Source organism: Lethenteron reissneri, chromosome 24 (genome assembly GCF_015708825.2).
Source record: "Lethenteron reissneri isolate LAM-NWPU_2019-01 chromosome 24, ASM1570882v1, whole genome shotgun sequence".
Taxonomy (NCBI): Eukaryota; Metazoa; Chordata; class Hyperoartia; order Petromyzontiformes; family Petromyzontidae; genus Lethenteron; species Lethenteron reissneri.
In genome coordinates, this window is record NC_083802.1 from 9,662,692 (window position 1) to 9,673,372 (window position 10,681).

Here is a 10,681-nt window from a genome sequence, read left to right on the forward strand (position 1 = left end):
CCATAGGAAAAGAAAGGTAGATATTAATAACGAGAATAGATGGAATATGAACTCAAGAAAATAAATATGAAGAAAATATTTAATGCCAGTGTTAAATTAAATGAAATAACCGAATGTGTCCTGACTTTCGGCGGTTAGCACGCTGCACAAGCGCGCTGCGCTACAAACCTGGCGACCAGAGTTTGATTCCCGCTCATGGCCAATACGAGTTACGACTATCTGAACCGCTTCTGGACATTCATAGGTGCTACTTGCCAACAGCACTTGCCCCAACAGTCTCCTACAGAGTACATGAAGGATCTTAGTCTTTGTATGCATGCATGCATGTGTATAGGTATGTCAGGAGCGCACTGCGCTCCAAACCCGGCTACCCGAGTTGCGATTCCCGCTCACGACCAATAACAGTGGCGAATATCAGAACAGGTCCTGGGCACCCCCAAGGTCAACTCATTCTCAAATGAGTACCAGGTACAATGTGTAAATATCGCCAATAGGAGGACAAATGCGGCCGGGCGTGCGTGGTGCTGGCCTCCCATCCACCCCCTCGTGTGCCACAGTGGTGGCCTTCAAAGGTGATACTCGCGAACAGCACTTGCCCCGACCGTTCATCCTCTAAGGGGGGGGGGGGGGGGGTTCTTTGTCTTTGCACGCGTCATAGGTTCTCACTTGCATATAAAAGTCTCCTCCGTCTCATCCTCCTCCTCCCCGAGATAGGGACCCGGTGCTGAGAGACGCGAGGACCCACGGACACCATGGTGGCTTGGCGCTCTCCACTGCTCCTCGCCGTGCTGGCCCTGCTCTGCTCCTCCTGCGTGGGTGAGCGTCTCCCCCCCCCCCCCCCACCACTGTCCACGGCCTTCATTAAATACATTGCCAACGAGTAATTTACGATTAAACCAGTGGGCAACGTTTACCCAATTGCGTGTGTGTGTGTTGGCACAGTGGATGAGCACAGGTAGGGTAGATGTTAGTCATCTCAACCCATAATGCATGGGCAACCGCCATGCATATATAACGATGGCGAGATGTTAACTACCTCGTCTGGTATCCAGGAGGTCGTGGGTTCGATCACGACCCAATGCCTGTGTATATTTGGAGTCTGCAGGTCTCCCTCCCTGTGGTCGTGTGGATTTTTGTCCGAGTCCTCCAATTTTTAACATCCCCATTTAGAAACATGTGTTTAGAGCATTTGGCTGCTATACATTTCCACATAAGCCACTTTGGTCGAGCTATCATTTGTGGCCAGGTCGCTTCTGAAAAGAGCTATTAAGCTCAGTGAGCCTTACCTAGTAAAATAAAAACACACATTTAAGTTGTAATAACAGGCGCACCTCCAATGAGCACGGTTAGCGACACACGGTGCGCATGAAGTGCAAGTTCAACATACGGGGCTATGTTTTGATTTAAAGCTTTCATGACTGCAGGGATTCATCTTCTTGGTTCTTTCGGTAAAGTCACGTAGAAGGGAAGTAATACAATAATAAAAATAAAACATAATAAAATAATTCTCACGACGTTTCGGCCACAACGCAAGCAGCCGTCCTCAGGTGGAGAACAGGTCCGAAAGAACCAAGAAGATACGGGGCTATGTTTTGGGTAGCACAATCAATTGTTGTATTGTACTGTTGCGTCCCGACGTCTGTGCTCCCCGCCTTCACCAACCCTTACTGACCAGCGTGGTGAAGTTATGGTCAAATATCCACCCGTACCGCGTGGGGATGACCCTCATACAGCAGTGGATTGGCAAAAGCTGCAGAGTAAGTGCACGTTCAGATCTTCATCGTGGCGCACTAGCGTCCCCAACTGTTTAGGGCACGTAACGACCAATGTGTTGCTCAAAATAATTACAGTACTATGAATGCGTACCAGATTAAATACACTCTTATGTCGAAGCCGATCCAGACTTTGCTTATCTTGAGTCAATGCTGCTGAAATAACTCCCTCCCAGAAGTCCGTGAGGCCGATGGGTTGTATGGAAATATTTTGTTTTGTTTATGTGGAGGGTGGGATAGATGAAGGAGACATCGCCTATTTATTTTGTTATATATTGTTGATGTATATTTTAAATGCTTGTCATTCCACTGATAACTCGAGAAGCAAGAGCAGTACAAGCGTGAACAATGCACAAACGATTGTGAAGTAAAACATTTCCAAAAATGCACCGTTTTTTTTTAAGGGAACGTGACCTGACATGGGTAGCGGGCGAAATCCCTTGAACGGAAAACGAAACAAACAGTTGGGCGACCACCGCCTCACTGCCATCTGCAAGTGTAAAAGCAATCAATATTGGGCGAATACGACTACCAGTGTGTATGGGCTGCGGAACTTGACAAAAGAAGGAAGCGATGACAAAGATGTGGCTGTGAATCAATAACATTCATAGTCCGGGAATAAAACCCATCAGTGATTCTAAAAGTTCGTTTTCAAGAGGCACCTCCATTAGAAACGGTAGTGCTGCTGTTGTTGATGATTATGCAGCTAATGATTATGATGATGATGCAGCGGCAATTGCTGCTGCCGCTGATGCTGATTATGGAGCTGCAGCTGATAGCGATAATAGTTTTTTTTTTGCAGAAGCGAGTTCATCTAACGGACAGTCTCGTCAGAGGCGGGGTAAGTCACAAGATGTTCCTGCACATCTATAAAAACGCACACCGCATATTCACAAGCATAGCATCGTTCTCTGGATAGACTGGCCCGCGTCATGGGAATACGGAATGTCCGTCACTTGCTAAGAATCGCTATCGAGGTTGAGCAGCGATTAGTCGATTAAGAAACGATTCTCAAGCTGAAGACACGCGCTTTATATGTGTAGGGGATCTGCGAGCCATCCTCACGCACTCGCACCACGCAGACATGAAATCTCCGCGCTCAGCAGAGCACACATCAATCACACGCATAGGGGATGCACGCCACCGGGGGTCACGGCTTAAAGGGCACTGACGTCACACGGACCTGGCGTGCGAGGCGGAGAAGTGAAATGGGAACGAGGGCGAATATGGAGGGTTTAAAAGGGGCTGTTCATACTCTTAGGTTTTTTTAGGTAAAGTCACATAGGTAAAAATAAAAATAAATACAAATAAATATTAATAAATAATATAAATATTAGAAATAAAATAATAAATTACGGCGTTTTGGAGGCAACACAAGTTTCCGTCATCAGGTGGGACCGTCACAGCTAAATTTACTGTATCAAGGGGCTGTTAATCGCGTGTTCGGGGTTGGTTCTAGGAACGAGTGTGGCTGTGGTTTGAAGAATAAAGAGGCGCTGAACCAGTCTCCGACTCCTCTTCATGTGTGTGTAAAGAAAACAAATAGATTCATACGTGTTGTATGTAATGGGTTCACGTTACTTCTGCAGCCACTAGAGGCGCTACAATTCACTGCAATAAAAAAAGACTCGATTATTAAATGGAATCGGGACGGTTCAAAGAATCGCCTCGACGGGTCGATCGTTGCTCCGTCACTGCAGATTAAACAGGTACAATGGGAGCACATATAGGTGCATGGGGAGGATGATAATAATTCAATTTGTAACGCGTGCAAATTTGCGGCCGTTACTGCCGCAACTCAGAGGCGCGGAGCCAAGCTCAGAGTCGCTCGAAAGCGTGGTTATAGAGGTGAGTTCTTAAATGTCTCTTGACGGAGGCGATTGAGGTGATGCTGTGAATGTGCAGAGGGATAGCGTTCCAGACTGTTGGGGCTGCCACCGAGAAGCGGCGCATAGACGTGATGACCATCCTGGATCTTTTTCTTATTGGTTCTTTCAGTAAAGTCACGTAGAAGGGAAATAATACAATAATAAAAATACAACATAATAAAATACAATTCTCACTGTGAGAAAATAATAAAAATAAAACATAATAAAATACACTTCTCACTGTGAGAAAAGAATAAAAATAAAACATAATAAAATACAATTCTCACTGTGAGAATTGTATTTTTTTATGTTGTATTTTTTATTATTTTATTATTTCCCTTCTACGTGACTTTACCGAAAGAACCGAGAAGATGAATCCCTGCAGTCACGAAAGCTTTAAATCGAAAAATACAAATCCTGGATCTTGGTTTCAAGAGGAGGTCGTGAGTCGCGCTGCGCAGGCGTCTGCCGTGTGCTGAGCTGCAAGTTGTCAATAATGAAGAGAGGTACGACGGGCAGGCACATGTGTAGGCATTGTGGCAGAGGCAGGCGATCTTGTACATGACCCTACTGGCGATGGGTAGCCAGTTGAGGGCACGGAGACAGGCGAGTGAGTCGAGACGGGGATGAGTGTGGCCAATGGCGACGCGTGCTAGGAGGTTGTTTTGTAGTCTTTGAAGTTCCTTTAGGTTGCCAGCGGAGGTCCGGACTAGGACGGAGTTGCAATAGTCAAGGCGAGACCCAACTATGCAACATGTGTGACCCATCATTTGGACATTGATAGTACCACAATAATCGAAGTAATCTCAATGCATGTTTTTTAAACATCTGTCAGAGGAAGGAACGAAGGATGCGATGAATTTGACACGTGTATCTTCTTACTCTTAGGTTTTTTCGGTAAAGTCACGTAGGTAAAAATAGAAATAAATAATAAAAATTATAGAAATAATCATAGAAATAAAATAATAAATCACGACGTTTCGGAGGCCACACAAGTCTCCGTCATCAGGTGGGACCGTCACAGCTAAATTTACTGCTGTGACGGTCCCACCTGATGACGGAGACTCGTGTTGCCTCCGAAACGTCGTGATTTATTATTTTATTTCTATTATTATTTCTATTATTTTAATTACGTATTTTTATTATTTATTTTTTACCTACGTGACTTTACCGAAAAAAACCAAAGAGTATGAATCCTTGCAGTCACGAAAGCTTTAAATCTAGAATTAACGTGTAATCTTCTGTTTCCCGCAGCGTTTTTCTCGAAGAAATCTATGCAGTTTGAAGACCGCAGCAATCATTTAGGAGATGTCAGCGACCAACTGGGGCTCAGCGAGCCTTCAGAATCATCTACAGGTAAGATGTCACGTTCGAACATTCTTTTCGCGGCCAACGCGGTTGTGACCACCACACCTCGTGCTTGCCTTGGGTGGTTCAGAATGGCTGCGTTAGAGGCGCAGAGTCAGCAAAGCTGAGCATCAAGCCTCAGGTCGGAGTGTCTATCTCAGCATTGTCGTCAGTAATTATCTATTCACTGCTGGATGAAGTCCTCCGTAAGCCATTGCCATTTATCATGATATTGCAATACAACAAAGATCCCTGATACAGCCATTAACAGACTGTTGGGGAAAATTATGTTTGCGAGCACCTATGCAGGCCAGCACGCACAGGGGTGGGTGGCCAGCACCACGCCCGGCCGCCTTTGCCTTCCCAGTGACGATGTTTACACACCGCACCGGATAATTATATGAGACCGAGTCGACCGAGCATATATACACAATTATTGTAGCGGCCTCTCCGGAACGTACCCTCCTTTCGTTGCGATTCTGTTATTAATCTCGACCATCGGGCCATCGTTCCTTCTAGTGACGTAGCCCTGCGCAAAGTCCACGTACTTTTATTCAACAGCTGATGTGACTTCTCTCTCTCTCTTGCGTTCGAATGTCTCACCCATCCGTGTGTTCCTCCGCCTGTATCCCGGGTGGAATTCCAATCGTGCCACCTCTCCATGCTTCTTTGCGCAATGTTCACTCCTTTTGTTCAAAATTTCATTGCCAATGTCCGTGTTTGTGATCCATGAGTCAGAACATTGCATTATTATTATTATCGCATGCACACATTAATTAATGTATTACTAATTTGTAACACGCACTCATTTAACTTGTAAAATATGGTTCTTCGGAGGGGGGCACAGGACTGGTAAATGAAAGAAACATTCTGACGAAAGGCCGACGTGAGAGAGAGAACCCAGTGGAGGGATTCTAGACGGCTTGAGCCGCGACGAAGCGAGAGATGAGTTTGACAGGCGGCAGGAGGTCCACTGGTGGCAGACCGCACAGCAAGTCACACCAATGCATTGCGACGCGCTCGCTACGCTGTTTAACCTGATCTGGTGTCGGTTTTTTTGTTTTGACAATGAAAATAACTAAAAAATAACAACATTAAATTTTATGACTTGTTATTCAGCCCTGTCGTTTTAGCCCTTCGGCTAGAGCACACCCCCCCCCCCCCCCCCCCACATACAGGCTCCTCTTTTCCCTGACCGCCTTTTGACGAAGATGCGAGGCGTTGTTTTGACCACCACAGACCCCCGCCTCACCATCCACCCCACCTCTTACCCGCCTCAAACCTCCCCCTATCCTACCACGGAGTCCCAGTAATGGTTTTATTTAAGAGCCATTTTTTGTCAGTCCACGGCTGTGGATAAAGCCCTGCTCAGTCCGCTCCCCACTCGGTAAAAGACGCCGCTATAGATTTGTTGACACGTGTCCACTGTCACTCTCCGCACAAGCCGAGAATTAGAGGTGTCACTGGGGAGATCGATACAGCACGACAAATCGGCGCGGAAAATTGTGCTTGAAGAAGTCGTGATCTTACCTGGAGAGCGGCCAGAACCTTAACGGAGTGGTCGATGGCTTCTGATTGCTCGCTCGAAACACCTCCTTACAGATGACTGAGTTCCACTATTTTTCACGCCAGTATATTAATATGGATGTACTTCCACTGAAAGATGTTTGGTTTCGTTTGCCAATTATTGGGCTTTTAACCGGAGAACCAAGAGTATGAATGAGCATGAGCGCAACGGCGCCCCTGAAGCTTATTAACGGCCATGATCTATCTACTGCTCGATTCCATCTCTCTCGGTCTTGTGACGCAGAAATTCATCTAGCCACTGTACACAAGCTGATTTCATCGCTCCATCTCTTCAGCGGACACTCTCTTGCCACGTGTTCCCTCCTTTGCCCAAATAGTATTATAATGCTAATCCCATTTATCCTACAAGAAAAGACTCGTTGAGTCCCAATACTTTAAAAAAAAAACAGAGTCCTGCATTGGGATGTTTGGCAAATTGCATTAAAAACTGGCTTAACGTGGGAGCAAACTGGGGAAAATAATCTGCCACACAAACAAGCGGATGACACGCAAAGCTTCGCACACTTATAGTCAACAATCCATAGCTGTACCGACATCTCCTGTTTAGGCTACAGATTTGACACATTGCGTCTCAGTCACGACTGTCACTGCTAGGATGCCTTTAAAGTTATAGAAGTGACTAAGCACACTGCATTAATAAACACCGTGTCGCCCAAATGAAAACGTTCCCCTCCAGTGCTTGATTAGTATCGGCTAAGATGTCCGGGTGACGTCGAATGGTGTTCGCGGGACGTTTCAATACTGGTAGAGCTCATGTGGATGCTGGGCATATGATATGAAGTCGCGGGCCGGATTAGGTCCATGGCCCATAAGTTCTCCACCCCTTGTCCTCTCATCTCCTCGACTAAAAGTCTCCGTGTCCAAACTTTCTGCGCTTCACACAGTTTGCCTCCTGGAGAAATGTTTGACGAACCTGGAGTTGTGCATTGGACTGAAGAACCAAGGTCTGCAACAACAGCATCAGCGTGAGTTTATTTGGTAATATTGTACATTTGCGGGTTTCATTTTGACCAAAGTTCATAAGAAGGCTACAGGTTCATCGCTATCCAACTGCTCATTATCAACAGCAGAAATACCACGGTCAATCGACCGTGCCACGTCACGGTCGATTAAAGGTGTGGCCCGACTTTGTGAGAAGGAAGCACTTGGTTGTCAAATGACTGCTTCCCGTCATGGTAATGTGGAATTTCCACCACTGAACTGGCTGTTGGCCGTCACGAAGATGAGCGCCACCCCAATGCTCGTTTGAGTAGAGCAACGCTTTGACTCACAGAGCCAGATTAAGTTCCAAAACTTAACAAAGAAGACGACAAAATTGGGCTCAATATAAATGTGCAATACATAGTGGTGTAGAAGTGCGTTAAACTAAATAAAATAAGTATTGGAGAAGGCACAGCTCGAAAACACAAGCATGGGTATAACTAGGGCAGTTGTGGAATGCGGGATTGAATCAAAACGATGAAAGGAAGAGGTACGTGAGAGCAGGTTGGCGTTCTTTTGAGAAGCCGACATTGGTACTGTAATTAAAACAATATAATCATCATGTATTATGTGCGCATATAGTTGTCCATCTAATTTGGACTCATATATAATAGTGAGTGAACTTGCCTACAGACATCTGACAATTTACAAGCATTGGTTCAAGCAAGTGTTGTTAGATCTGTGGCCACGTCTGTGAAGATGTCTCGGGGTTAGATACGGTACTTTGTGTGGGATTGGATGGGGCGAGCCGGTTTGTTGGGTGTGTTGGGTGTGGACGGTGTGGACACTCCCCCAGGGAAGGGGTCGGCATCCAAAATATGAACAAGAGACATGTTTGTCGAATTCCGTACAAAACTCAATATTTAAAGAGCCTCAATGCACGTGAACACATACGTAGCCGCATGCGGCTCCGGAGCCGAAGGTTGCTTGATCCCTGCCTCAGGGAATGAGGCAATTGGGGATTTAATAAATACATGCTTAGTTAAAGGAGAGATCTCCGCCTATGGAAGTGGGCTGAGACAGCGATAAGAAGGATCTTGGGGGAGGGGTGAGCTGGTGTTTTGGGTGCGGCTGGGTAACTTTCTGCTATATTTTAAGCAGTTTTCAAAATAACTTTTACAATATTTTACATTTTAAAAACACCAAATAGATGCCGAGCCTGTTGTTGTGGCCGCTCAAATCAACTCTTGAGTCTCACCACCTGATGATGAGACACTGAATTTCAAAATAGGCATACAACCTTTGCTTGTGTTGAACCAACGCTACTGGAATTATACACTACCAGAAGTCCGCGCGTGGCTGATGAGATGAGTAAAACATACTTTAGTTTTTACGTGGAGGAACCGATATGTGAAGGAGGCATTTCGTATGCGTTTTTTACATTTTTAACACAAAAGTAATATTTTATACCAATACGGTATGCCTAAATGTGCCACATGCTAAATCGGGTCCAGACTACATCATCCATGGCTGTGTTTTGGGCAGATGCATACACCACGTCGTCATATACACTATGACACCTCCTTTACCAGTGGCAAAATATAGTGACAGGTTTTTACCCTTTCAACTGATACAAAAACCTTTATACAAGGCATCATGTTTGCAATAGCCACAACACAAGCAGTCAAAATGCAAACTTGCAAACATGATGCCTTGTATAAAGGTGTCAGCTTTTGTACCAGATGAAAGGGTAAAAACCTATCACTATATTTTGTCACTGGTAAAGGAGGTCTCATAGTGTAAATGCTTACCCCGAGCTCTCAATACTCTGATAGTGCGCTGTTTTTGAGTTGTATGCCTTTTGGCGTCATCTGGTCCAACACCAATGGAGACTAGGCTCTAAGAAAAGCTGTCTCGGGTGTGGACCAATCAACTTCAAGGACAGTGCATATCATTATCAGAGTTGTTTCTTTTTGTTTATATTTTGAATGCTTGTGTTGTGGTTATTGCAAACATGATGCTTTGCATAAAGGTGTCAGTTTTTGTACCAGTTGAAAGGGTAAAAACCTATCATTATATTTTGCCACTGGTAAAGGAGGTCTCATAGTGTAAATGCTTACCCTGAGCTCTCAATACTCTGATAGTGCGCTGTTTTTGAGTTGTACACCTTTTGGTGTCATCTGGTCCAACACCAATGGAGACTAGGCTCTAAGAAAAGCTGTCTCGGGTGTGGACCAATCAACTTCAAGGACAGTGCATATCATTATCAGAGTTGTTTATTTTTGTTTGCATTTTGACTGCTTGTGTTGTGGTTATTGCAAACATAATGCCTTGCATAAAGGTGTCAGTTTTTGTACCAGCTGAATGGGTAAAAACCTATCACACGTCATAATCAATAGCTCATCAATGTTTAGAACGTGGAAGTGACATGTCGGTGTGGAGTAGTGAATCATCTCAACGACCTATATCTATTTACGTCTCGGTGAGCCTATCTCTCAGGGGACCATAGATTTACGAGCAACTCAAATGCTGCATTCTCGAGCCCACATCTGTCCCGCGGGCTACAATTTTAAGAATTCCGAAACACGTTGCTTAATGGTGTCTATGTACAGAGGTGGTCATTAACGCTCTTCGTTTGTCTCCTTGGGCCCCCAGGTGTACCACGTGACGGGTCCCGATGCCTCGCACGATATCAAGAATGCAGTGTCTCGTGTTCCAAGAGCCCTGGAGAAGTGGGGGGAGGGGGGCAATGAGGAGCCGCCCCCTCCTCCTCCTCCTCCCACATACACACCTAGAGTCAATCCTGGCAAAAAGCAAAGTGTACCCATGTGTCAAAATGAACAGTGTACCAAGTGTGGAAAAAATGCAATTGTACCTTCGTGTCAAAATTAAACGTGCATCAATGTGTCAAAAAGCAAAGTGTACCCATGTGTTTAAATTGCACCGATGTGCTTATTGTGGAAACAAAACAAGTGTCCCCTTTACGTGAAAATTTAACGTGTGGCTGTGTGTCAAATTTAAATTCTATTTCAAAAGGCAACGTGCATCTATGTGACAAGATTCAATGTGTACCACCTGTATTCTGTGACGTCGAAGTGAAGTATGTACACGCGTGTCATAAATAAAATGTACCATATTTAAATATCGCACCTATGAGATAAAAATAAAAAGTGTATCCTTTTTTGC